This window comes from Phaseolus vulgaris, chromosome 5 (assembly GCF_051622355.1).
Source record: "Phaseolus vulgaris cultivar YP4 chromosome 5, ASM5162235v1, whole genome shotgun sequence".
Taxonomy (NCBI): domain Eukaryota; kingdom Viridiplantae; phylum Streptophyta; class Magnoliopsida; order Fabales; family Fabaceae; genus Phaseolus; species Phaseolus vulgaris.
In genome coordinates, this window is record NC_143502.1 from 22781986 (window position 1) to 22807845 (window position 25860).

The window sequence follows — 25860 nt, forward strand, 5'->3', positions numbered from 1 at the left end:
ACGCAACTACCACAAAAAAATTAGTTTCAAGTCTTTTCTTCATGCTAATTTCTTGAAAACCAATATTTATCACTACTCTAGTGACTCATCGATCAAATATATACAATAAATGCATGCAACTACCACAAAAAATCTAGTTTCAATTCTTTTCAGGCAAATTTCTTGAAAACCAATGTCTATCACTACTGTACAGAGTCATCTATGAAATCTATCAATAAATTCATGCAACTACCAATAAAAAATAGTTTCAACTCTTTTCTTCATGCTAATTTCTTGAAAACCAATATCTATCACTACTCTAGTGACTCATCGATCAAATATATACAATAAATGCATGCAACTACCACAAAAAATCTAGTTTCAATTCTTTTCAGGCAAATTTCTTGAAAAGCAATGTCTATCATTACTGTACAGAGTCATCTATGAAATCTATCAATAAATTCATGCAACTACCAATAAAAAATAGTTTCAACTCTTTTCTTCCTAATTACTTGAAAACCAATGTTTATCACTACTAGTGAGACTCATCTATCAAATTTATACACTAAATTCATGCAGCTACATAAAAAAAACTAGTTTCTAGTCTTTTCATGGTAATTTCTTGTAAATCAATGTCTATCACTATTATAAACTATCTAAAGACACATGTGTCAAATATATACAATATATTCATGCAACTACCACAAAAAACCTAGTTTCAAGTATTTTCATGCTAATTTCTTCAAAACCAATATATATCACTACTCTAGAGACTTATCTATCGAATATATACTATAAATTCATGCAAATACCACAAAAAAACTAGTTTCATCTCATTTCATGCTAATTTCTTGAAAACCAATATCTATCACTACTGTAGAGACTCATCTATCAAATATATACAATAAATGCATGCAACTACCACAAAAAAACTAGTTTCAATTCTTTTCATGCTAATTTCTTGAAAACCAATGTCTATCACTACTGTAGAGACTCATCTATCAAATATATACAATAAATGCATGCAACTAACACAAAAAAAACTAGTTTCAAGTCTTTTCATGCTAATTTCTTGAAAACCATTGTCTATCACTACCATAGAGACTCATACAATAAATTCATGCAACTACCACAAAAAAACTAGTTTCATCTCATTTCATGCTAATTTCTTGAAAACCAATATCTATCACTACTGTAGAGACTCGTCTATCAAATATATACAATAAATGCATGCAACAAACACAAAAAAAACTAGTTTCAAGTCTTTTCATGCTAATTTCTAGAAAACCAATGTCTATCACTACCATAGAGACCTATACAATAAATTCATGCAACTACCACAAAAAAACTAGTTTCAAGTCTTTTCTTCATGCTAATTTCTTGAAAACCAATATCTATCACTATTCTAGTGACTCATCGATCAAATATATACAATAAATGCATGCAACTACCACAAAAAATCTAGTTTCAATTCTTTTCAGGCAAATTTCTTGAAAACCAATGTCTATCACTACTGTACAGAGTCATCTATGAAATCTATCAATAAATTCATGCAACTACCAATAAAAAATAGTTTCAACTCTTTTCTTCCTAATTACTTGAAAACCAATGTTTATCACTAGTAGTGAGACTCATCTATCAAATTTATACAATAAATTCATGCAGCTACATAAAAAAAACTAGTTTCGAGTCTTTTCATGGTAATTTCTTGTAAATCAATGTTTATCACTGTTATAAACTATCTAAAGACACATGTGTCAAATATATACAATATATTCATGCAACTACCACAAAAAACCTAGTTTCAAGTATTTTCATGCTAATTTCTTGAAAACCAATATATATCACTACTCTAAAGACTTATCTATCGAATATATACTATAAATTCATGCAAATACCACAAAAAAACTAGTTTCATCTCATTTCATGCTAATTTCTTGAAAACCAATATCTATCACTACTGTAGAGACTCATCTATCAAATATATACAATAAATGCATGCAACTAACACAAAAAAACTAGTTTCAATTCTTTTCATGCTAATTTCTTGAAAACCAATGTCTATCACTACTGTAGAGACTCATCTATCAAATATATACAATAAATGCATGCAACTAACACAAAAAAAACTAGTTTCAAGTCTTTTCATGCTAATTTCTTGAAAACCATTGTCTATCACTACCATAGAGACTCATACAATAAATTCATGCAACTACCACAAAAAAACTAGTTTCATCTCATTTCATGCTAATTTCTTGAAAACCAATATCTATCACTACTGTAGAGACTCGTCTATCAAATATATACAATAAATGCATGCAACTAACAAAAAAAAAAACTAGTTTCAAGTCTTTTCATGCTAATTTCTAGAAAACCAATGTCTATCACTACCATAGAGACCCATACAATAAATTCATGCAACTACCACAAAAAAACTAGTTTCAAGTCTTTTCTTCATGCTAATTTCTTGAAAACCAATATCTATCACTACTGTAGGGACTCATCTATCAAATATATACAATAAATGCATGCAACAACCACAAAAAAACTAGTTTCAATTCTTTTCATGCTAATTTCTTAAAAACCAATGTCTATCACTACTGTAGAGAGTCAACTATGAAATATATCAATAAATTCATGCAACTACCAATAAAAAACTAGTTTCAATTCTTTTCTTCATAATTACATAAAAACCAATGTTTATCACTACTAGTGAGACTCATCTATCAAATTTATACAATAAATTCATGCAGCTACATAAAAAAAACTAGTTTCGAGTCTTTTCATGGTAATTTATTGTAAATCAATGTCTATCACTATTATAAACTATCTAAAGACACATGTGTCAAATATACACAATATATTCATGCAACTACCACAAAAAACCTAGTTTGAAGTATTTTCATGCTAATTTTTTGAAAACCAATATCTATCACTACTAGAGAGACTCATCTATCGAATATATACTATAAATTCATGCAACTACCACAAAAAAACTAGTTTCATCTCATTTCATGCTAATTTCTTGAAAACCAATATCTAGCACTACTGTAGAGACTCATACAATAAATTCATGCAACTACCACAAAAAACTAGTTTCAAGTCTTTTCTTCATGCTAATTTCTTGAAAACCAATATCTATCTCTACTCTAGTGACTCATCGATCAAATATATACAATAAATGCATGCAACTACCACAAAAAATCTAGTTTCAATTCTTTTCAGGCAAATTTCTTGAAAACCAATGTCTATCACTACTGTAGAGAGTCATCTATGAAATATATCAATAAATTCATGCAACTACCAATAAAAAACTAGTTTCAATTCTTTTCTTCATAATTACTTAAAAACCAATGTTTATCACTACTAGTGAGACTCATCTATCAAATTTATACAATAAATTCATGCAGCTAAATAAAAAAAACTAGTTTCGCGTCTTTTCATGGTAATTTCTTGTAAATCAATGTCTATCACTGTTATAAACTATCTAAAGACACATGTGTCAAATATATACAATATATTCATGAACCTACCACAAAAAAACTAGTTTCAAGTCTTTTCATGCTAATTTCTTGAAAACCAATATCTATCACTACTGTAGAGACTCATACAATAAATTCATGCAACTACCACAAAAAACTAGTTTCAAGTATTTTCTTCATGCTAATTTCGTGAAAACCAATATCTATCACTACCGTAGAGACTTATCTATCAAATATATACAATAAATGCATGCAACTACCACAAAAAAACTAGTTTCAATTCTTTTCATGCTAATTTCTTTAAAACCAATGTGTATCACTACTGTAGAGAGTCATCTATAAAATATATCAACAAATTCATGCAACTACCAAAAGAAAACTAGTTTCAACTCTTTTCTTCCTAATTACTTGAAAACCAATGTTTATCACTACTAGTGAGACTCATCTATCAAATTTATACAATAAATTCATGGAGCTACTTAAAAAACACTAGTTTCGAGTCTTTTCATGGTAATTTCTTGTAAATCAATGTCTATCACTGTTATAAACTATCTAAAGACACATGTGTCAAATATATACAATATATTCATGCAACTACCACAAAAAAACTAGTTTCAAGTCTTTTCATGCTAATTTCTTGAAAACCAATGTCTATCACTACCATAGAGACTCATACAATAAATTAAAGCAACTACCACAAAAAAACTAGTTTCAAGTCTTTTCTTCATGCTAATTTCTTGAAAACCAATATCTATCACTACGGTAGAGACTCATCTATGAAATATATACAATAAATGCATGCAACCACCACAAAAAAAACTAGTTTCAAGCCTTTTCATGCTAATTTCTTGAAAACCAATGTCTATCACTACTGTAGAGACTCATCTATGAAATATATCAATAAATTCATGCAACTACCACCAAAAAACTAGTTTCAACTCTTTTCTTCCTAATTACTTGAAAACCAATGTTTATCACTACTAGTGAGACTCATCTATCAAATTTATACAATAAATTCATGCAGCTACATAAGAAAACTAGTTTCGAGTCTTTTCGTGGTAATTTCTAGTAAATCAATGTCTATCACTGTTATAAACTATCTAAACACACATGTGTCAAATATATACAATATATTCATGCAACTACCACAAAAAACCTAGTTTCAAGTATTTTCATGCTAATTTCTTGAAAACCAATATCTATCACTACTATAGAGACTCATTTATCGAATATATACTATAAATTCATGCAACTACCACAAAAAAACTAGTTTCATCTCATTTCATGCTAATTTCTTGAAAACCAATATCTATCACAACTGTAGAGACTCATCTATCAAATATATACAATAAATGCATGCAACTACCACAAAAAAAACTAGTTTCAAGTCTTTTCATGCTAATTTCTTGTAAATCAATGTCTATCACTATTATAAACTATCTAAAGACACATGTGTCAAATATATACAATATATTCATGCAACTACCACAGAAAAACTAGTTTCAAGTCTTTTCTTCATGCTAATTTCTTGAAAACCAATATCTATCACTACTGTAGAGACTCATCTATCAAATATATACAATAAATGCATGCAACTACCACAAAAAAACTAGTTTCAATTCTTTTCATGCTAATTTCTTGAAAACCAATGTCTATCACTACTGTAGAGAGTCCATCTATGAAATATATCAACAAATTCATGCAACTACCAATAAAAAACTAGTTTCAACTCTTTTCTTCCTAATTACTTGAAAACCAATGTTTATCACTACTAGTGAGACTCATCTATCAAATTTATACAATAAATTCATGCAGCTACATAAAAAAAACTAGTTTCGAGTCTTTTCATGGTAATTTCTTGTAAATCAATGTCTATCACTGTTATAAACTATCTAAAGACACATGTGTCAAATATATACAATATATTCATGCAACTACCACAAAAAACCTAGTTTCAAGTATTTTCATGCTAATTTCTTGAAAACCAATATCTATCACTACTATAGAGACCCATCTATCGAATATATACTATAAATTCATGCAACTACCACAAAAAAACTAGTTTCATCTGATTTCATGCTAATTTCTTGAAAAGCAATATCCATCACTACTGTAGACACTCCTCTATCAAATATATACAATAAATGCATGCAACTACCACAAAAAAACTAGTTTCAATTCTTTCCATGCTAATTTCTTGAAAACCAAAGTCTATCACTACTGTAGAGAGTCCATCTATGAAATATATCAACAAATTCATGCAACTACCAATAAAAAACTAGTTTCAACTCTTTTCTTCCTAATTACTTGAAAACCAATGTTTATCACTACTAGTGAGACTCATGTATCAAATTTATACAATACATTCATGCAGCTACATAAAAAAAAACTAGTTTCGAGTCTTTTCATGGTTATTTTTTGTAAATCAATGTCTATCAGTGTTATGAACTATCTTAAGACACATGTGTCAAATATATACAATAAATTCATGCAACTACCACAAAAGAACTAGTTTCAAGTCTTTTCTTCATGCTAATTTCTTGAAAACCAATATCTATCACTACCGTACAAACTCCTCTATCAAATATATACTATAAATGCATGCTACTACCACAAAAAAACTAGCTTCAATTCCTTTCATGCTAATTTCTTGAAAACCAATATCTATCACTACTGTAGAGACTCATCTATCAAATATATACAATAAATGCATGCAACTACCACAAAAAAAACTAGTTTCAAGTCTTTTCATGCTAATTTCTTGAAAACCAATGTCTATCACTGTTATAAACTATCTAAAGACACATGTGGTAAATATATACCATATATTCATGCAACTGCCACAAAAAACATAGTTTCAAGTATTTTCATGCTAATTTCTTGAAAACCAATATCTAGCTCTACTATAGAAACTCTTCTATCGAATATATACTATACGTTCATGCAACTACCACAAAAAAACTAGTTTCATCTCATTTCATGCTAATTTCTTGAAAACCAATATCTATCACTACTGTAGAGACTCATCTATCACATATATACAAAAAATGCATGCAACTACCACAAAAAAACTAGTTTCAATTCTTTTCATGCTAATTTCTTGAAAACCAATGTCTATCACTACTGTAGAGAGTCCATCTATGAAATATATCAACAAATTCATGTAACTACAAATAAAAAACTAGTTTCAATTCTTTTCATGCTAATTTCTTGAAAACCAATGTCTATCACTACTATAGAGAGTCATCTATGAAATATATCAACAAATTCATGCAACTACCAATAAAAAACTAGTTTGAACTCTTTTCATCCTAATTACTTGAAAACCAATGTTTATCACAACTAGTGAGACTCATTTATGATATTAATACAATAAGATCATGGAGCTACATAAAAAAAACTAGTTTCGAGTCTTTTCATGGTAATTTCTTGTAAATCAATGTCTATCACTGTTATAAACTATGTAAAGACACATGTGTCAAATATATACAATATATTCATGCAACTACCACAAAAAATCTAGTTTCAAGTGTTTTCATGCTAATTTCTTGAAAACCAATAGCTATCACTACTATAGAGACCCATCTATCGAATATAAACTATAAATTCATGCAACTACCACAAAAAAACTAGTTTCATATGATTTCATGCTAAATTCTTGAAAAGCAATATCTATCACTACTGTAGAGACTCATCTATCAAAAAAATATACAATAAATGCATGCAACTACCACAAAAAAAACTAGTGTCAAGTCTTTTCATGCTAATTTCTTGAAAACCAATGTCTATCACTACTGTAGAGAGTCCATCTATGACATATATCAAAAAATTCATGCAACTACCAATAAAAAACTAGTTTCAACTCTTTTCTTCCTAATTACTTGAAAACCAATGTTTATCACTACTAGTGAGACTCATGTATCAAATTTATACAATAAATTCATGCAGCTACATAAAAAAAAACTAGTTTCGAGTCTTTTCATGGTAATTTTTTGTAAATCAATGTCTATCACTATTATGAACTACCTAAAGACACATGTGTCAAATATATACAATAAATTCATGCAACTACCACAAAAAAACTAGTTTCAAGTCTTTTCTTCATGCTAATTTCTTGAAAACCAATATCTATCACTACTATAGAGACCCATCTATCGAATATATACTATAAATTCATGCAACTACCACAAAAAAACTAGTTTCATCTGATTTCATGCTAATTTCTTGAAAAGCAATATCTATCACTACTGTAGAGACTCATCTATCAAATATATACAATAAATGCATGCAACTACCACAAAATAACTAGTTTCAAGTCTTTTCATGCTAATTTCTTGAAAACCAATGTCTATCACTACCATAGAGACTCATACAATAAATTCATGCAACTACCACAAAAAAACTAGTTTCAAGTCTTTTCTTCATGCTAATTTCTTGAAAACCAATATCTATCACTACCGTAGAGACTCATCTATCAAATATATACAATAAACGCATGCAACTACCACAAAAAAACTAGTTTCAATTCTTTCCATGCTAATTTCTTGAAAACCAAAGTCTATCACTACTGTAGAGAGTCCATCTATGAATTATATCAACAAATTCATGCAACTACCAATAAAAAACTAGTTTCAACTCTTTTCTTCCTAATTACTTGAAAACCAATGTTTATCACTACTAGTGAGACTCCTGTATCAAATTTATACAATACATTCATGCAGCTACATAAAAAAAACTAGTTTCGAATCTTTTCATGGTTATTTTTTGTAAATCAATGTCTATGACTGTTATGAACTATCTTAAGACACATGTGTCAAATATATACAATAAATTCATGCAACTACCACAAAAAAACTAGTTTCAAGTCTTTTCTTCATGCTAATTTCTTGAAAACCAATATCTATCACTACCGTACAAACTCCTCTATCAAATATATACAATAAATGCATGCTACTACCACAAAAAAACTAGCTTCAATTCCTTTCATGCTAATTTCTTGAAAACCAATATCTATCGCTACTGTAGAGACTCATCTATCAAATATATACAATAAATGAATGCAACTACCACAAAAAAACTAGTTTCAATTCTTTTCATGCTAATTTCTTGAAAACCAATGTCTATGACTACTGTAGAGAGTCCATCTATGAAATATATCAACAAATTCATGTAACTACCAATAAAAAACTAGTTTCAATTCTTTTCATGCTAATTTCTTGAAAACCAATGTCTATCACTACTGTAGAGAGTCATCTATGAAATATATCAACAAATTCATGCAACTACCAATAAAAAACTAGTTTCAACTCTTTTCTTCCTAATTACTTGAAAAGCAATGTTTATCACTACTAGTGAGACTCATCTATGAAATTTATACAATAAGATCATGGAGCTACATAAAAAAAACTAGTTTCGAGTCTTTTCATGGTAATTTCTTGTAAATCAATGTCTATCACTGTAATAAACTATCTAAAGACACATGTGTCAAATATATACAATATATTCATGCAACTACCACAAAAAACCTAGTTTCAAGTATTTTCATGCTAATTTCTTGAAAACCAATATCTATCACTACTATAGAGACCCATATATCGAATATATACTATAAATTCATGCAACTACCACAAAAAAACTAGTTTCATCTGATTTCATGCTAATTTCTTGAAAAGCAATATCCATCACTACTGTAGACACTCATCTATCAAATATATACAATAAATGCATGCAACTACCACAAAAAAACTAGTTTCAATTCTTTCCATGCTAATTTCTTGAAAACCAATGTCTATCACTACTGTAGAGAGTCCATCTATGAAATATATCAACAAATTTATGCAACTACCAATAAAAAACTAGTTTCAACTCTTTTCTTCCTTATTACTTGAAAACCAATGTTTATCACTACTAGTGAGACTCATGTATCAAATTTTTACAATAAATTCATGCAGCTACATAAAAAAAAACTAGTTTCGAGTCTTTTCATGGTAATTTTTTGTAAATCAATGTCTATCACTGTTATGAAGTATCTAAAGACTCATGTGTCAAATATATACAATAAATTCATGCAACTACCACAAAAAAACTAGTTTCAAGTCTATTCTTCATGCTAATTTCTTGAAAACCAATAACTATCACTACCGTACAGACTCATCTATCAAATATATACAATAAATGCATTCTACTACCACAAAAAAACTACACTACAAAAAATCGTGTAAAAAATGACAGTTTTAATATGGCGGTTATTAATAACCGCCACAAATTTCAGTATAATACGACATTTGATTAACCGTCACAATTATCTTTTAAAATGTCATTTTCAACCGTCACAATTATCCTTCAAAATAAAAATAAATTTTTATACCCTCATTATTTTCAATTATTTTTAAAAATATTTTTTGTAACCGAAAATTGGTTTATTCTTAATTATTTTTTAAAACTTTTTCTAAAACTTTTTTTTTATCACCCAAAACTTTTAAAAATTTCCAAAACTTTTTCTTATTACTAATTTCCACACTCTAACTTCCAAAACTTTTAAACAGATTTAAAAAAAAAAAAATTATCCTTCACTTCCAAAACTTTTAAACAGATCTCAAAAAAAAATAAAAATTATTAGCAGAATTTATTTTTATCTAAATACTCAAAGCTTAATTTAAAAAATCCCTCATTCCCAACTTTCCCAAATGCTTGATAAACCCTACGTTTCCAACTTTTTCAAATGCTTGATAAACCCTACGTTCCCATCCTACGTTCAAAATACCTCAAACCTTTGAGATCTGAAAATCAAGAACAAGCTTACACCTACTCGTGCTCGCGATTCTTCTTCCAATTTACGCGTACTCGTGCTCGGTAGCTGCGGTTCGTTCACCTACAATTTATTTTTCCTTTGATTTCATTCTTCTACGGTTCTTCTAAAAAATAAGGTTAGGGTTTTATTGTAATTTCTATTCCATCTTCCTGCACTCTGCTCCTCAATGAGTTGTGGTCTGTGATTCATTCTGTATTGTTGTACTGCTGTCATGTTTCAGGTAGTGGGAGTTCTGGAGCTAGATGGCCTCAATCACAATGGCTTGTGGTAAGTAATCTATTTATGAGTAATTGTTCTATTCTATAAGCATTTTATCAGTTTTTAATTGTGCCTTTAGAAATATTTGGATATTCAAATCGTTACTTGATCCGTATTTGATTATGTTTTTAGAAGTTTTTAATTGGTTGCTTAATTTGATTCACTCTGAGCAATTGATCTTTGTTACCGCTCCTCTTCTTGATTTGGAAAAGGTTCCCACTATTCTATTATATTATAATAGCAATTGCTTAATGTTTTCAGATTGCAACCGTGAAATCAATCATAACTTCCAAATTATTTTATCTTTGGCTCTATCGCTACCAGCGCGTCGAGGAATGGAAAATGCTCAAAAGAGGGTTCCACAATCCTCAACTTGAGGTGCATCGATGTCCAGGTTACCTCTTCTTCCACTTTTTAAACCAAAAAAACTATTAGGTTTGGCAAACCATGCTCATGGCGTGCACCATCGACTATTGTTGCGCTGCCTTTAAGTTAACATTTACGTATTTTAGCTTTATATCTACCAAAAGGAGCCTAGCTAAAAACCTCTGTATCTTACCCCACTGGAACTCTCTTTCTTCATAACCGCGACTGCCGCAGTCACCGAATTGCCAATAAGGCCTCTTTTAAGAAACCTATTCTTGGTGGGTCTTACACACTCAATCACTCTCTGTTCTATCTTTTGATTATTTATTTTTGGTTTTATCTTATAGTCTATATACATTTTCTTTTGAATCACAAAGGTTGAACCGCTGAATAGAATTTTATAATCAGGCAGTATAAAATGAGTTATGACTTGTTAAATTTCTATTATGAGTTTTTGTTTGAATTTGGATCTTAAGTTGTGACATTAAAATTATGAATTTTTTCATTTGTTTTAAAATGACATTTATATTGTTTTTACGCACATGTACAAGTGTTTTAGTAGGAGAATGTAGGATCATAATATGATGCCCAAGTCAGGAGTTTTTGCCACTTCCTGATCTTACGTAGAATCCCTTGACGCCCTTATGCATGAGTCAGTACCCTAAGTTAACAAATTTATTACGTCTTTGAAAATCTGTGCATCAAACAAGTAAGAATTATAATCCTAATCTGTGAACAATTCAAGAACGTCATTTTTATTTTTTTTCAATTTCAGAAGTTATGCATCTATATAACAACTGTTTCATTGTATTATATGTTATTTGTTAAGAGAGGAAAGATAGGAGAAAACTGGAGTGATGGTACACTATAATGTCTTGTCTTCAAAACTGTAATTAGAAATTAGTTATCATACTGGTGTGGAAGTTGGAAGATTAAATGTATGTGATGTTGTCAATTTGTAATTGTTGAGATGTTTTACTATTTTTCTTAGATGAATCATGCCATCGCATTGTGACTGTTGTTAAGAGGTTGGATATCTCAGTAATGCCATTGTGGCTTCTTTATTGCTCATACATTTGAATTTTTTGTTAGGCATAATTAGTATAATGCTCATACATTTGAATTTTCTATCAAGCATAAATAGTATAATGCTTTTCCTTTGAATTCTAGTGCTAATCTCAACATGTAGTGTCAGGCTGTTGCTCTGCTTTGGAGTTTGAATAGCTGAAACTAATTGGCTTTGAAGGACAAGAAGGTGAACTTATTTTTGATGATATTTTCATGGTTGAGAATGTAGACCCGGATGGTAAAAAGTATGACAACGGTACGAGCACCTCTTATTTCTTTGTATCATTTCATTTCATTTTTTTTAAAGATCAATCTACTTTATAGTATGGGTCCCTTGGATATGCAAAGCTATCTTATTGAGTTGATAATGTGATATTAATACTTGGGAGAAGTAGTGTTGTATGATTTTTAACTTGAAAGTTGCCTCAACACGAATAATCGATTATTAGAAACTATGACTCTATTCTTTTTATTGTTAGCGCTGTGGTATTTTATTATTATCTGAAATCATAATGGGTTTTCAGATTGATAAATAAAATGTTAGTTTTATTATCTTTGAACTATATTTCTAAATTTTAAATAAGCTTTTGCTGGTTTTCAATAAAATAAAATCTTTACAGGATTGTTTCTCACATAGGTATAAGTCTAACTTGACTGTAACTGGTAGATTCTTGCAGAATCTAGAGGAGACCTTTTACTTGATCCTCGATTTGATGACATCAACAATATAGCTCTTGGTTTTCAGAACGATAGTGATTCTACTTCTTTTACACAGTAAATTTGTACCTTGTCAACTGTATGATGCATTTTCTTTCTTGATTGGTTTTCTATTGTTGACAAAATTTTGTATATTCGTATGCACTATATCTCTGGATGATCACATTTAAAAAAATTATTGTTCTATGTTTAAAGTTTAATCAATAAAAAAATTATTGGTAACAGAAATGGTAACATTTGGTAGGAAAATAGGTAGTGGTAATTGATTAGATTCCCGTGGGCATGTGTGATTGTGACACCTTCCCATATCATGATGATGCAGAGTAACCGTATGAGTGGGAAAAAGAAGCAAAGTAACAATACTTATGGTAGTTTGTCATTTCTTCCAGATTCTATGGATTATAATGTTCATTTGAATATTTATTGATTTATTTAAGTTGGATGTCACTTGTTTGGAATATTCTTACCCTTATGTGATATAAAGTTACACTTGTAAGTTTCTTGATATCTCCATGTTACCTCTTCAAAAACAAAGGATGAACTTGGTGATGTATAGTTATATAGGGAGTAAGTTTGTTACAATCATCTAGCAGCTTCACAACCATCACTCCAAGTAAGTTTGTTTTAGTTAACTTTTTTTACTTCAGTTTAATATATAATATATAATATATTATATATTGACGTTTGGTTCTTAATTTTTTTGACATTTTAATTGGTATAATTCAGTCAATCTTGGGAGGATGTCTTTTGGGATATGAAGAATCGTCTTCCTCGAAGCATCTCAACATTGGAGTGGGAGAACAACTTTGTTTCTGTTTACAGCAAGGATAATCCAAACTTCTGTATCTTTTATCAGGTTCCCACCTGTCATTTTCTACACTCCTAAAGAAATAGGAGGGCTTGGATTGTTGTCCATAGAGGTATACTGCGTATTAACACTCTGTTTCAAAAGGATAGGCACACTTTGGCTTATGATAAAGGATGGAGAGTGCGCACTGATTTCAAGCGGTACCTACCAAGTTCTGAAGCAAAACCCCTTCCGGTGGACACATCAGAGGCACTATGGGAAGTTGTGGAACTTGAACAATTACCAAACTGATGTTACTTGAACTTTGTTGTAATTTTAAATTTGATTAGGAATGTATGAACTTTTTATGTGTTTTAATTTTAAATTATATAAACTTTTGAACATTATTATGTGTGCTTTAATTTTCAATGAAATGAATGGATGATTATAATTTTATACATTATTTTATTTTATTATGAAAATGTGGTGGTTAAATTTTATAATTGTATAAAACAGATTATAAAAATGTGGTGGTTAAATTTTATAATTGTATAAAACAGATTATAAAAAAGTGGTGGTTAAATTTTATTTATTCAGAATTAAAATTACGTCAGTTAAAAATGTCACTATTTATATATATTATGGCGCCAGAATCTTCTTCAATGAATGTAAATTGCGACATTTATAACTGACACTACTTACGTATATTATGGTGCCAAAATCTTTTTCAATGAATGTAAATTGTGACAGTTATAACTGACACTACTTACATATAAAAACCGCCACTATTTACACTATGTTTAAAGTGGCGGGTGTTGCGGCGGGTAGCCTAAAACCGCCACATTAAACTTTGTGGCGGCCAGTTCTATGGCGGTTTGGGAAACCGCCACAAGTGTATATTGTGGCGGTTATAAACGCTAGTTTATACGAAAATAACCGCCACAATATACATTTTTTTTTGTAGTGCTAGTTTCATCTGATTTCATGCTAATTTCTTGAAAACCAATATCTATCACTACTGTAGAGACTCATCTATCAAATATATACAATAAATGCATGCAACTACCACAAAAAAAACTAGTTTCAAGTCTTTTCATGCTAATTTCTTGAAAACCAATGTCTATCACTACCATAGAGACTCATACAATAAATTCATGCAACTACCACAAAAAAATTAGTTTCAAGTCTTTTCTTCATGCTAATTTCTTGAAAACCAATATCTATCACTACCGTAGAGACTCATCTATCAAATATATACAATAAACGCATGCAACTACCACAAAAAAACTAATTTCAATTCTTTTCATGCTAATTTCTTGAAAACCAATGTCCATCACTACTGTAGAGAGTCATCTATGAAATATATCAACAAATTCATGCAACTACCAATAAAAACCTAGTTTCAACTCTTTTCTTCCTAATTACTTGAAAACCAATGTTTATCACTACTACTGAGACTCATCTATCAAATTTATACAATAAATTCATGCAGCTACATAAAAAAAACTAGTTTCGAGTCTTTTCATGGTAATTTCTTGTAAATCAATGTCTATCACTGTTATAAACTATCTAAAGACACATGTGTCAAATATATACAATATATTCATGCAACAACCACAAAAAACCTAGTTTCAAGTATTTTCATGCTAATTTCTTGAAAACCAATATCTATCACTACTATAGAGACTCATCTATCGAATATATACTATAAATTCATGCAACTACCACAAAAAAACTAGTTTCATCTCATTTAATGTTAATTTCTTGAAAACCAATATCTATCGCTACTGTAGAGACTCATCTATCAAATATATACAATAAATGCATGCAACTACCACAAAAAAAACTAGTTTCAAGTCTTTTCATGCTAATTTCTTGAAAACCAATGTCTATCACTACTGTAGAGAGTCATCTATGAAATATATCAACAAATTCATGCAACTACCAATAAAAAACTAGTTTCAACTCTTTTCTTCCTAATTACTTGAAAACCAATGTTTATCACTACTAGTGAGACTCATCTATCAAATTTATACGATAAATTCATGGAGCTACATAAAAAAAACTAGTTTCGAGTCTTTTGATGGTAATTTCTTGTAAATCAATGTCTATCACTGTTATAAACTATCTAAAGACACATGTGTCAAATATATACAATATATTCATGCAACTACCACAAAAAACCTAGCTTCAAGTATTCTCATGCTAATTTCTTGAAAACCAATATCTATCACTACTATAGAGACCCATCTATCGAATATATACTATAAATTCATGCAACTACCACAAAAAAACTAGTTTCATCTGATTTCATGCTAATTTCTTGAAAAGCAATATCTATCACTACTGTAGACACTCATCTATCAAATATATACAATAAATGCATTCAACTACCACAAAAAAACTAGTTTCAATTCTTTCCATGCTAATTTCTTGAAAACCAATGTCTATCACTACTGTAGAGAGTCCATCTATGAAATATATCAACAAATTCATGCAACTACCAATAAAAAACTAGTTTCAACTCTTTTCTTCCTAATTCCTTGAAAACCAATGTTTATCACTACTAGTGAGACTCATGTATCAAATTTTTACAATAAATTCATGCAGCTACATAAAAATAAACTAGTTTCGAGTATTTTCATGGTAATTTTTTGTAAATCAATGTCTATCACTGTTATGAACTATCTAAAGACACATGTGTCAAATATATACAATAAATTCATGCAACTACCACAAAAAAACTAGTTTCAAGTCTTTTCTTCATGCTAATTTCTTGAAAACCAATATCTATCACTACCGTACAGACTCATCTATCAAATATATACAATAAATGCATGCTACTACCAGAAAAAAACTAGTTTCATCTGATTTCATGCTAATTTCTTGAAAACCAATATCTATCACTACTGTAGAGACTCATCTATCAAATATATACAATAAATGCATGCAACTACCACAAAAAAAACTAGTTTCAAGTCTTTTCATGCTAATTTCTTGAAAACCAATGTCTATCACTACCATAGACACTCATACAATAAATTCATGCAACTAACATAAAAAAACTAGTTTCAAGTCTTTTCTTCATGCTAATTTCTTGAAAACCAATATCTATCACTACCGTAGAGACTCATCTATCAAATATATACAATAAACGCATGCAACTACCACAAAAAAACTAGTTTCAATTCTTTTCATGCTAATTTCTTGAAAACCAATGTCTATCACTACTGTAGAGAGTCATCTATGAAATTGTACCGCCCTGGTGGTCGGGTATGATGACGTGGCACCTTGCTACAGTGTAGGCGTGTTGACAAGGCGCCAGGTCGGCAGTTAAGAAGGAAGTCGGGAGGCACGTGTAGTCGCTGATTGTTAAGTTGGCGTGTTCCGATCTCCAGCTTACCAGAATAGGTGATCGCCAGGTTGAGGATGAAGTCGCCAGATGCAGACTCAGGCGACCAAGCAGTCGGAGATCGCCAGAACAAGCACATCGCCGAAGATGAAGGAGAAGCAGATTATGAAGGCGGCCGGCGAGACCACAGGGAAGGTGTATGAAGGCCCTAACTCGCAAGTTTCTGTAGAGATCGCACTCCTAAGTTAGCTATGCACTGGGCAGTACCATGCATAGGTAACTTAGCCAAAATGAGAGTAGAAGCAGCGCCAAGTCAGGGAGCCTCCAGATGATGGCACGTGTACAGTTGGATACGAGCCACGTGTCCAAGTCTGTAACTGCCAGGAGAGAGAAAATCACCAGGTATATAAGAGCTCTTAACGAACTTTCTGAGGTTCGCACGTTCAGTTCATACACTTTACGCTTGCGAGTGACAGAGCTGTTGTGAGAGAGAGTTTTTGCACGGTTCTAGTTCTTAGTATTTGGTGATACCGTCACTGACTTGAGCGTCGGAGTGCGATCGGCCGCAGCGGCGCCGTGTCGTTTCTTTGCAGGTTCTTGAAGTAGATCCAGGGAGGAACGAAAGGCGATAAGCGGTGCGCACGTCGATCCTTTGACGAGGCATTCTCCAGCGCTCCGGTCAACAGGCAGGATCATCAGGCGCCCACCGTGGGGCCGTGTAAAACGTGCTCCCATCCACAGCGTGAGTTCGTGGAAGTTTTCGAGGTTTTCTGCGCGGTTGTGTGCTGGTGCAACCGTCGTGTGCAGTTTCTTTGAGTTTCGTTCGGTGAGTTCGTGTTTTGTACCGTTTGTTTGGCTTTCAATCGGTGGAGTGAGGTCTTTTGTTGCTTGCGCGCAATCTGTCTGGGGGAAGTTCGAGTTCTTTTGTGGTTTTCTGCGAAGGTTTGCGGTGTTCTTGGTTTCTTGCGCAGTTTCTTGAGTTTTCTCCGATTGATCGCTGTTTCGATCGTGGTTGAAGTGTTGTTTGCTGTATTCTTGTGGTTCGCTGAAGTTGATGAGAAAGATGAGAAGCAATCGTTCCAGTCCTGTGGCTCCCGTCGCTGCTGAAGGCGACGCCGCCATGACCATGGCGCAGATGGCGGAAATGATGCGCTCGTTGCAGGCAACTGTGGAAGCCTCGCGCGTAGAGCAGGCAAGGATACATGAGGACCTGGTCGCCTCTCGCGCCAGGAACGAGGAGCTCAGCAAGGTAGCTGAGGAGCTGCGTCGAGCTCTTCAGGAGCAGCAGGGACGTTCTTCTGCTGAAGAGGTGGCACCGTCGACGCCACCTCGTGTGTTCCCAATGCCTTTTATTCAGGCGATTACCGACACGCCAATTCCCACGAGCGTGGTTCCGGTTAAAGCTGTTTTTACCGGCGTGGAGGATCCAGAAGCTCATCTGACCACGTTCCACACACAGATGATGCTGTCGGGAGGGTCGGACGCCGTCTACTGTAAGATGTTCGTGAGCACGCTCCAGGGAACGGCGATGGAGTGGTTTGTGAGCCTGCCTAATGGCCACATAACCAATTTTCAACAGTTCTCGAAAATCTTTGTCGAGCAGTACATTGTGAATAAGGCACCGCCCAGGGTGTCCTATGCTCTGTTTGATATAAGGCAGTACCATGGGGAGTCCCTCAGAGACTACCTCAATCGCTTCGGAGCGTAGATGGTCAGATCGCCGGCCAAGGATGAAGAAATGCTGGTCTATGCCTTCAAGAAGGGCGTGCAGCCAGGGCCATTCTGCGAGGCCTTGATCAGGGCTCATCCAGCGACGTTTGCTGAAGTCAGGCGACTTGCGGTGGCCCACATCGCCGATGAGAGTGAAGTCGCCGAGAAGAGAGGCAGCGTGGCTCCCGCCAGGCCACGCGCCCAGACCAGGATCCAGCCACAGAGGGTGCTGGAAACGGCGGCGGCGGCCAGAAAAGACCAAAGGACTCGCTATCCTTACGATAGGAGAAATAAGGGAAGAAGCCAAGCGCGCCAACCACCAGCACGCCAACAACCAGCACGCCGAGAGTACAATCGCCCGCCTAAGCACAAATTCGTCATGGGACTAGCGGACCTGATCGCTATCCCTAACATATCTGCTAGGTTGAAGGCGCCCGAGAAGGTGGGCGACAAGGTGCTGGGGTCAAAGCCAGACGTTTGGTGCGAGTTCCACCAGTGCTTTGGCCACAACCTGGACTCGTGTTTGTCTTTAGGATACCAGCTCGACGATCTGGTTAAGAGCGGGTTCCTAAACGACTATCTGCTGGACAGAAGGACCGGAGGAGCGTCGAGTTCCCAGCCGGCAGGTGGAGAAGCCCAGCAACACGAGATGCCTATCCATGGGGAGATCCACACCATTGCAGGGGGTTTCTCAGGTGGTGGATGCACCGCATCGCAGAGGAAAAAGTATGCGCGATCGGTGATGTCAGTGGACATGTTTGAAGATCACTCGCCGGAAGTGGACATTACGTTCACCAAGCAGGATCTTCGGGACGTTGTGCCTCATGACAACGATCCCATTGTTATTTCGTTGATCACGGCGGGAAGGAAGGTCCACAGAGTTCTGGTGGACCAAGGAAGCTCGGCAGACGTGATGTTCTGGCCGACTTTCACGCAGCTGGAATTGCCCCTTGACCAGCTAAGGCCCTATGGAGGGTGCTTGTATGGGTTCGCCGGCGACCAGGTGGAGGTCAGGGGGTACATTGAGCTGAGAACCACGTTTACCGATGAGGCTGGGTCGAGGACGGAGAAAATCAAGTACCTCATCGTAAACGCCCCCTCAGCGTATAACATCCTGTTGGGAAGGCCCACTCTTAACAGGATAGGTGCCATCCCGTCGACACGGCACATGAAGGTGAAGTTGCCATCGATGGAAGGGGTGGTGATCACGATAAAGTCTGATAAGAAAGAAGCGAAAAAGTGCTATGAGAATAGCCTGAAAAATAAAAGATCAGTGAGCTATGTAACAACCACCCCGCCTCCCGGTGTGAAGCCCAGACCGCCGGTAACGGAGGAGGCCGTCGGAAGGGATGTAGAGATGGTAGATGCTGAGCTGGGGGAGAGGAATGCTGGCCTGGAGGAGGAAGAGGCGCGGAATCGCCCCGAGGAAGCGAGAGAACTGGGAATCGCCAAGGCGGTGATCGCCAGAGAATCCAGGCCCAAACCTGTCGAGCAGTGGCTCGAAAAGGAGATCGGAGGGAAAATCTTCAAGCTGGGAAGATCTCTGGAAGTCGATCTCCAAGACCAGATCGCCAAGGTGATTGAGCGGCATCTGGACGCGTTTGCATGGTCCGCCTCGGACATGCCCGGGATCGATCCCGACTTCTTGTGCCATCACCTGGCGATGGACAACATGGTGAGACCGGTGCGACAAAGGAGAAGGAAATTCAACGAGGAGAGGAGGCAGGCAATCAGGGACGAAACCCAGAAACTCCTCGCTGCAGGCCACATCAGGGAAGTCCAGTACCCTGAATGGTTGGCGAATGTTGTACTGGTGAAGAAGAGCAACGGGAAATGGCGCATGTGCGTCGATTTCACCGATCTGAATAAAGCTTGCCCAAAGGATTCATATCCTTTACCAAGCATTGATGCCCTGGTTGATAGTGCTGCAGGGTGCAAGCTGCTAAGCTTCCTGGATGCCTTCTCGGGCTATAATCAGATCAAGATGCATCCCATGGATGAAGAGAAAACATCCTTCATGACGGAGAGGTCGTGCTACTGCTATAAGGTGATGCCCTTTGGGCTGAAGAACGCGGGGGCCACGTACCAGAGGCTGATGGATCGAGTACTTGCACCAATGCTGGGAAGGAACGTGCAAGCTTACGTCGATGACATGGTCGTGACCTCGCAGGAGAAGAGCAAGCACGTTGCAAACTTGGAAGAATTGTTCACGACGATCGCCAAGTTCAAGTTGAAGCTTAACCCGGAGAAATGCATTTTCGGCGTGGAGGCTGGAAAATTTTTGGGTTTTCTCTTGACTGAAAGAGGAATAGAAGCTAACCCGGACAAGTGTGCCGCCATCTTGGCGATGAGAAGCCCGGCTACGGTGAAAGAGGTCCAGCAGCTAACAGGTCGGATGGCAGCCCTATCTCGCTTCGTGTCAGCTAGCGGAGAAAAGGGGCATCCCTATTTTCAATGTCTGCGACGCAATAACAAGTTCGCTTGGACGAAAGAGTGCGAGGAAGCTTTCGTCAAGCTGAAGGAGTATCTGGCGAGCCCGCCGGTTCTGTGCAAACCGCTGGCAGGAATTCCTCTCAGGTTGTACTTCGCTGTAACTGAGAGGGCGGTGAGTGCGGTGCTCGCCCAGGATCAAGATCAGGCTCAGAAGCCTATTTATTTCGTGAGCAAGGTGTTGTAGGGCCCAGAAACGAGATATCAGGCCCTGGAGAAGGCTGCGCTGGCTGTGGTGTTTTCGGCGAGGAGGTTGCGCCACTACTTCCACAGCTTCACGATACTGGTGATGACTGACCTGCCCATCCAGAAGGTCTTAAAGAAACCTGACGTTGCAGGAAGAATGGTGAAGTGGGCAGTGGAGTTGTCAGAATTTGACATTAAATATGAGCCCCGAGGCCCGATCAAGGGGCAAATCTTTGCAGATTTCGTAGTCGAGCTCTCATCGGAGGCGACGCGGGTGGAAGGAGATGACTTCCGTTGGGTACTCTCGGTGGATGGATCATCGAACCAGCAGGGTAGCGGTGCTGGAGTAATATTGGAAGGACCCAACGGCGTGCTGATCGAACAATCGTTGAGATTCGCCTTCAAAGCCAGCAACAATCAAGCAGAGTACGAGGCGCTGATCGCCGGGATTCTGCTGGCCAAAGAGATGGGAGCTAGAGTGCTGATGGCTAAGAGTGACTCGCTGCTAGTCACAGGGCAAGTAACAGGCGAGTTCCAGGCTAAAGATCCACAAATGGCGGCTTACTTGGCGTATGTGCAGGAATTGAAGAATTCCTTTGCCTCTTTTGAAGTGGTACATGTGCCCCGAGAACAGAATGCCCGAGCTGACTTGCTTGCTAAGCTCGCCAGTTTAGGCAAGGGGGGTAGGCAGAGGACGGTGATTCAAGAAACTCTGAAGACGCCGAGGGCATTTGCAGCAGATCACCTGGTCCTTCAGATAAGCAAGTCGACGGAGAGAGCAGCGAGAAGCCATAAGTCTTTGACGCAGGAAACTCTGAGATCGCCGAGAATCAGAGCATGCCGAGGAGAGAAGGTGGATGTGATGCAGGTCTGCGCCACCCATGAGCCAGACACTTGGATAACGCAATACAAGCGGTGCTTGGCGGATGGTCTCCTCCCGCTGGATCCAACAGAAGCCAGGAAGGTAAAGAAAAATTCTAGCAAATACACGTTGATTGATGGCGATCTGTACAGGTTTGGGTTCACTCACCCACTCCTGGAATGCATACACGGCGAGAAGTGCACGAGAATTATGGCAGAGCTCCACGAAGGAATATGTGGAAGTCACGTCGGGGGTCGAGCTCTGGCCGCAAGGACTCTCCGTGCAGGCTACTATTGGCCATCCATGAGAGAAGATTGCAAGAAGTATGCCCAGTGCTGCAAACAATGCCAGCAGCACGCCGATTGGCACAAGGCACCTTCCGAGGAGTTGAAGTCGATCTATAGCCCTTGGCCGTTTCATACTTGGGGAATCGACATCCTGGGACCTTTTCCACTGGCGATCAGGCAGATGAAGTACTTGGTGGTGGCGATTGAGTATTTCACCAAGTGGATTGAAGCAGAACCAGTGGCCCAGATCACCGCGCACAAGATCGAAGGGTTTGTGTGGAAGAACATTGTGTGCCGGTTTGGAGTGCCTAAGCGCCTGGTGTCAGATAATGGGACGCAGTTTGCAAGCCACCTGTTGAAGAAGCTTTGTGAAGGGGTTGGAATTCAACAAGTGTTTGCATCCGTCGAGCACCCTCAGACGAATGGCCAGGTGGAATCAGCTAATCGGGTGTTGTTGAGAGGTTTGAAGAGAAGGCTTGAGAAAGCCAAGGGAAGTTGGGCTGAGGAAGTGCCCCGGATAGTCTGGGCGTACCACACCACCGAGCAGTCAGGAACCCATGAGACCCCGTTTAGCTTGGTCTGTGGGTGCGACGCCATGATTCCGGTGGAGATCCAGGAGAGCTCGCCGAGATTCCAGAACTTTGTAGAGGAAGACTCGAATGCAGAGAGAAGGCTGAACCTGGATCTGCTGGATGAAGTCAGGGAAGAGGCAAGGCTGAAGGCTGAGGCGGTGAAGAGGAGGATTGAGCGAAGATACAACTCAAAGGTGATGCCAAGGCAGTTTAGAGAAGGCGATCTGGTGATGAGGAAGGCCCACCAGTACGAGATGGAGAATAAACTGTCACCCAAGTGGACTGGACCGTTCAGAATAACCGAGGCGCTCGGGAACGGGGCCTACCGCTTAGAGACGCTGGAAGGAGGAGCGATCCCTCGTACCTGGAACGCCACACATTTGAAGTTGTACTATAGTTGAGAGCTTTGTAAGTAAAGACAAACACAAATGTTATATTACAATGTCTCTGTTAAAACAGTTTCAAGGGGGCACTCTTTTTTCCCTAAGGAGGGTTTTTAATGAGGCCACCCAATAAAAGAAGAGTTTTCGAAGTATAAGGTGTTTTCAGATTGCATGTGTGATATTTTCAAAAGTTTTGAAGAAAGACCTTGTCATTTGTACATGATTTAAGGCAAGAAAAGATATATCGCGTGCTTTCTAAAGAATTTTAAGTCCTCATCGTTTTTCGGCGATTGGAGGCACCAGTTAAGTTTTCAAAGTTCTCATCGTCTTTCGGCGATCGGAGGCACCAGATGAAAGACCTCAACACCCTCGCGCGTTTTGAGGCAAGTTAAAGACCTCCTCGCCGTCGAGCGAGTGCAGGCGAGAGAGAGAAAAAGTCCTCCGTGTTTCTGGGAGCGAGAAGATGTAACTCCTGGGGCAATGTCGAGGCAAGTTAAAGACCTCCTCGCCGTTGAGCGAGCGCAGGCGAGAAAGAGAAAAGTCCTCAGTGCATCCAGGGGAGAGGAGATGTACGCCCTGGGCAAGTTGAGGCACCATACAAAGTCCTTATCGCCGTTGTGCGAACTAAGGCCCATTAAAGACCTCCTCGCCGTCGAGCGAGTGCAGGCGTGAGAAAGAAAAGGTCCTCAGTGCATCCAGGGGGGAGGAGATGTACACCCTGGGCAAGTTGAGGCACCAGACAAAGTCCTTCTCGCCGTCGAGCGAGTTAAGGCCATTTAAAGTCCTTCTCGCCGACGAGCGAGTTCAGGCGAGTAAAAGTCCTTCTCGCTGATGAGCGAGTTCAGGCGAGTTAAAAGACCTTCTCGCTTACGTGCGAGCATAGGCAAGATAAAATCCTTCTCGTCTCGAACGAGCTCAGGTATAGCGAAGAGGGTGGAAGAAACTTGAAAGGTGGCTAAGGTAGGTTCGAAGAGAACGCCCAGCCAGCCGGTCTTTTGCTTTGAAGGTCAGGAAGGCAAGAGGAGATTCCAAAGGGCGTTTCTACCCCAGATAAAGAAACGATTGCCAAAGCATGAGGCTAGAAAAAGCTGATGTTACCAAGGGGTCTTGGCGATCGGGAAAGGTTCAAACGACGGCGAGAAGGTTGAAAGACTTGTTTGGTAAAGCAAGTCGAGTGGGACGTTGTTCGAGCCAACGATTAAGTTACAGTTCGTCGCTTGAAGGGTATTCCTGTAATGAGGTTAGTTGCCTTAAGAGTACAAGTTGTCTAAGGTGATTTTTGCTTAAGTTTGAGTTGGCTCGAGGCGGTTCCGTCAAAGGTCGCGTTTGCAAAATCACTAAGTTAAATCCGACAAAGTTAAGCATACAAGGAAGGCTAAAGCGCTTAAAAGAAGTCAAGGGAGAGAATATCCAAGTTCAGCAATTGAAATAAGTATCTGTTCAAAACACATATGCAAAAGTTTTTACAAGGTAAATACAAGTGAATTTATAAAGAAGCAGATGGGGTGGAGTTGGTTGAGTCTTCGGCGGGAACGACCTTTCCATCTACTACTTCGTTGTTTAACGACACCATGCTGAGGTCGAGATCAGGGAATAGGCATGCGAATTGCTCCCGAGCGGCTTCGAATCCAGCAGTCAGAATCTGAGCAGATTTTAGCTTAAGTTCTTCAAATTGTCCTTGAAGTTCTTCAACCTGTTTCTTGAGCTCTTTGTTCTGCTGCCCCTGCTCTTCAACCTGTTTTTGGAGTTGTTTGTTGGTCTCTTGAGCGTGGAGAAGGTCGTCAGTAACCTTCTTGGATTCTGTTTGAGCTTGGGCCAACTCAGCAGCCATCTTCCCTTTCTCCTTGTTTGCCTCGGCGAGATCAGCCATGGCGTCGTCCCTCGCTTTTTCTACTTGCCCAAGTAGCTTCTCGCGGTCAATCGACCTCTGCTCCAGCTTTTGCACCCTGGCGGCGTCAGCTTGAATTTGAGCCTCCAGGTCGCTCGCCTTGGTGCGCAGAGGCACGATTTTGCTTTCAAGTTCAACTTTCTCTTGGGCAAGTTCATGGACTTTGCGGCGAAGGTCAGCAGCTTCCTTGCGCGCCAGCCTAAGCTCGGTACTTAGGGCATCCTCTACTCGGGAATGTTCCATTTCCGCGAGCGTTAGGCTGAATGACACCTTCTCCACCTCAACCTTCATAGTACTATTTTCAGTCTTGAGGTGGTAGAGATCGTCTTGAAGCCTCCTGGTGGAGCTCTCCACAGCCCTCGTTATGATCGATGGGATATCCTCTGCTATGGTTTTGAGTTTGGCAGTCAGAGGTTCCCACATCCTTGTGACTTCAAGGGAAAGGTTGGATGCCTGGAGAGGCGCCAGGGGGGCTTGTGGAGGGTTCTCGCCGCCACCTTCCTTAGCAGGGTTTTCAATGTTTGCTTCCTGGCGTGGCGACGCGACCGGGGACTCGGTAATTAGAATTGGGGAGGTGTGAGCAACCTCATTCCCGGTCGGAACGTTCTCTGCAGCTGAAGCATTTGAAGGAGGGCCCCCTCTTGCTGAGATATGGGGCGTAG

The 25860-nt window shown here is 37.6% G+C and overlaps 2 long non-coding RNA genes across 4 annotated transcripts; both read left to right on the plus strand.

Moving 5' to 3' along the window:
* The first annotated feature begins 10136 nt into the window (after positions 1 to 10136).
* On the plus strand, positions 10137 to 13135 carry LOC137824572 (uncharacterized). 3 transcript variants are annotated; one of them, XR_016521106.1, is made up of 5 exons: positions 10137 to 10387; positions 10493 to 10539; positions 10792 to 10924; positions 12086 to 12220; positions 13004 to 13135. It is a non-coding gene; the product is annotated as an uncharacterized LOC137824572 (long non-coding RNA). The 3 variants fall into 3 exon arrangements; XR_016521107.1 differs by lacking the exons at positions 10792 to 10924; positions 13004 to 13135 and adding an exon at positions 12632 to 12903; XR_011083270.2 differs by lacking the exons at positions 12086 to 12220; positions 13004 to 13135 and adding an exon at positions 11043 to 11174.
* Positions 13136 to 13155: 20 nt separating this feature from the next.
* On the plus strand, positions 13156 to 13872 carry LOC150027530 (uncharacterized). Its single transcript, XR_016521108.1, has 3 exons — positions 13156 to 13294; positions 13408 to 13537; positions 13639 to 13872. It is a non-coding gene; the product is annotated as an uncharacterized LOC150027530 (long non-coding RNA).
* The last annotated feature ends 11988 nt before the right edge of the window (positions 13873 to 25860 follow it).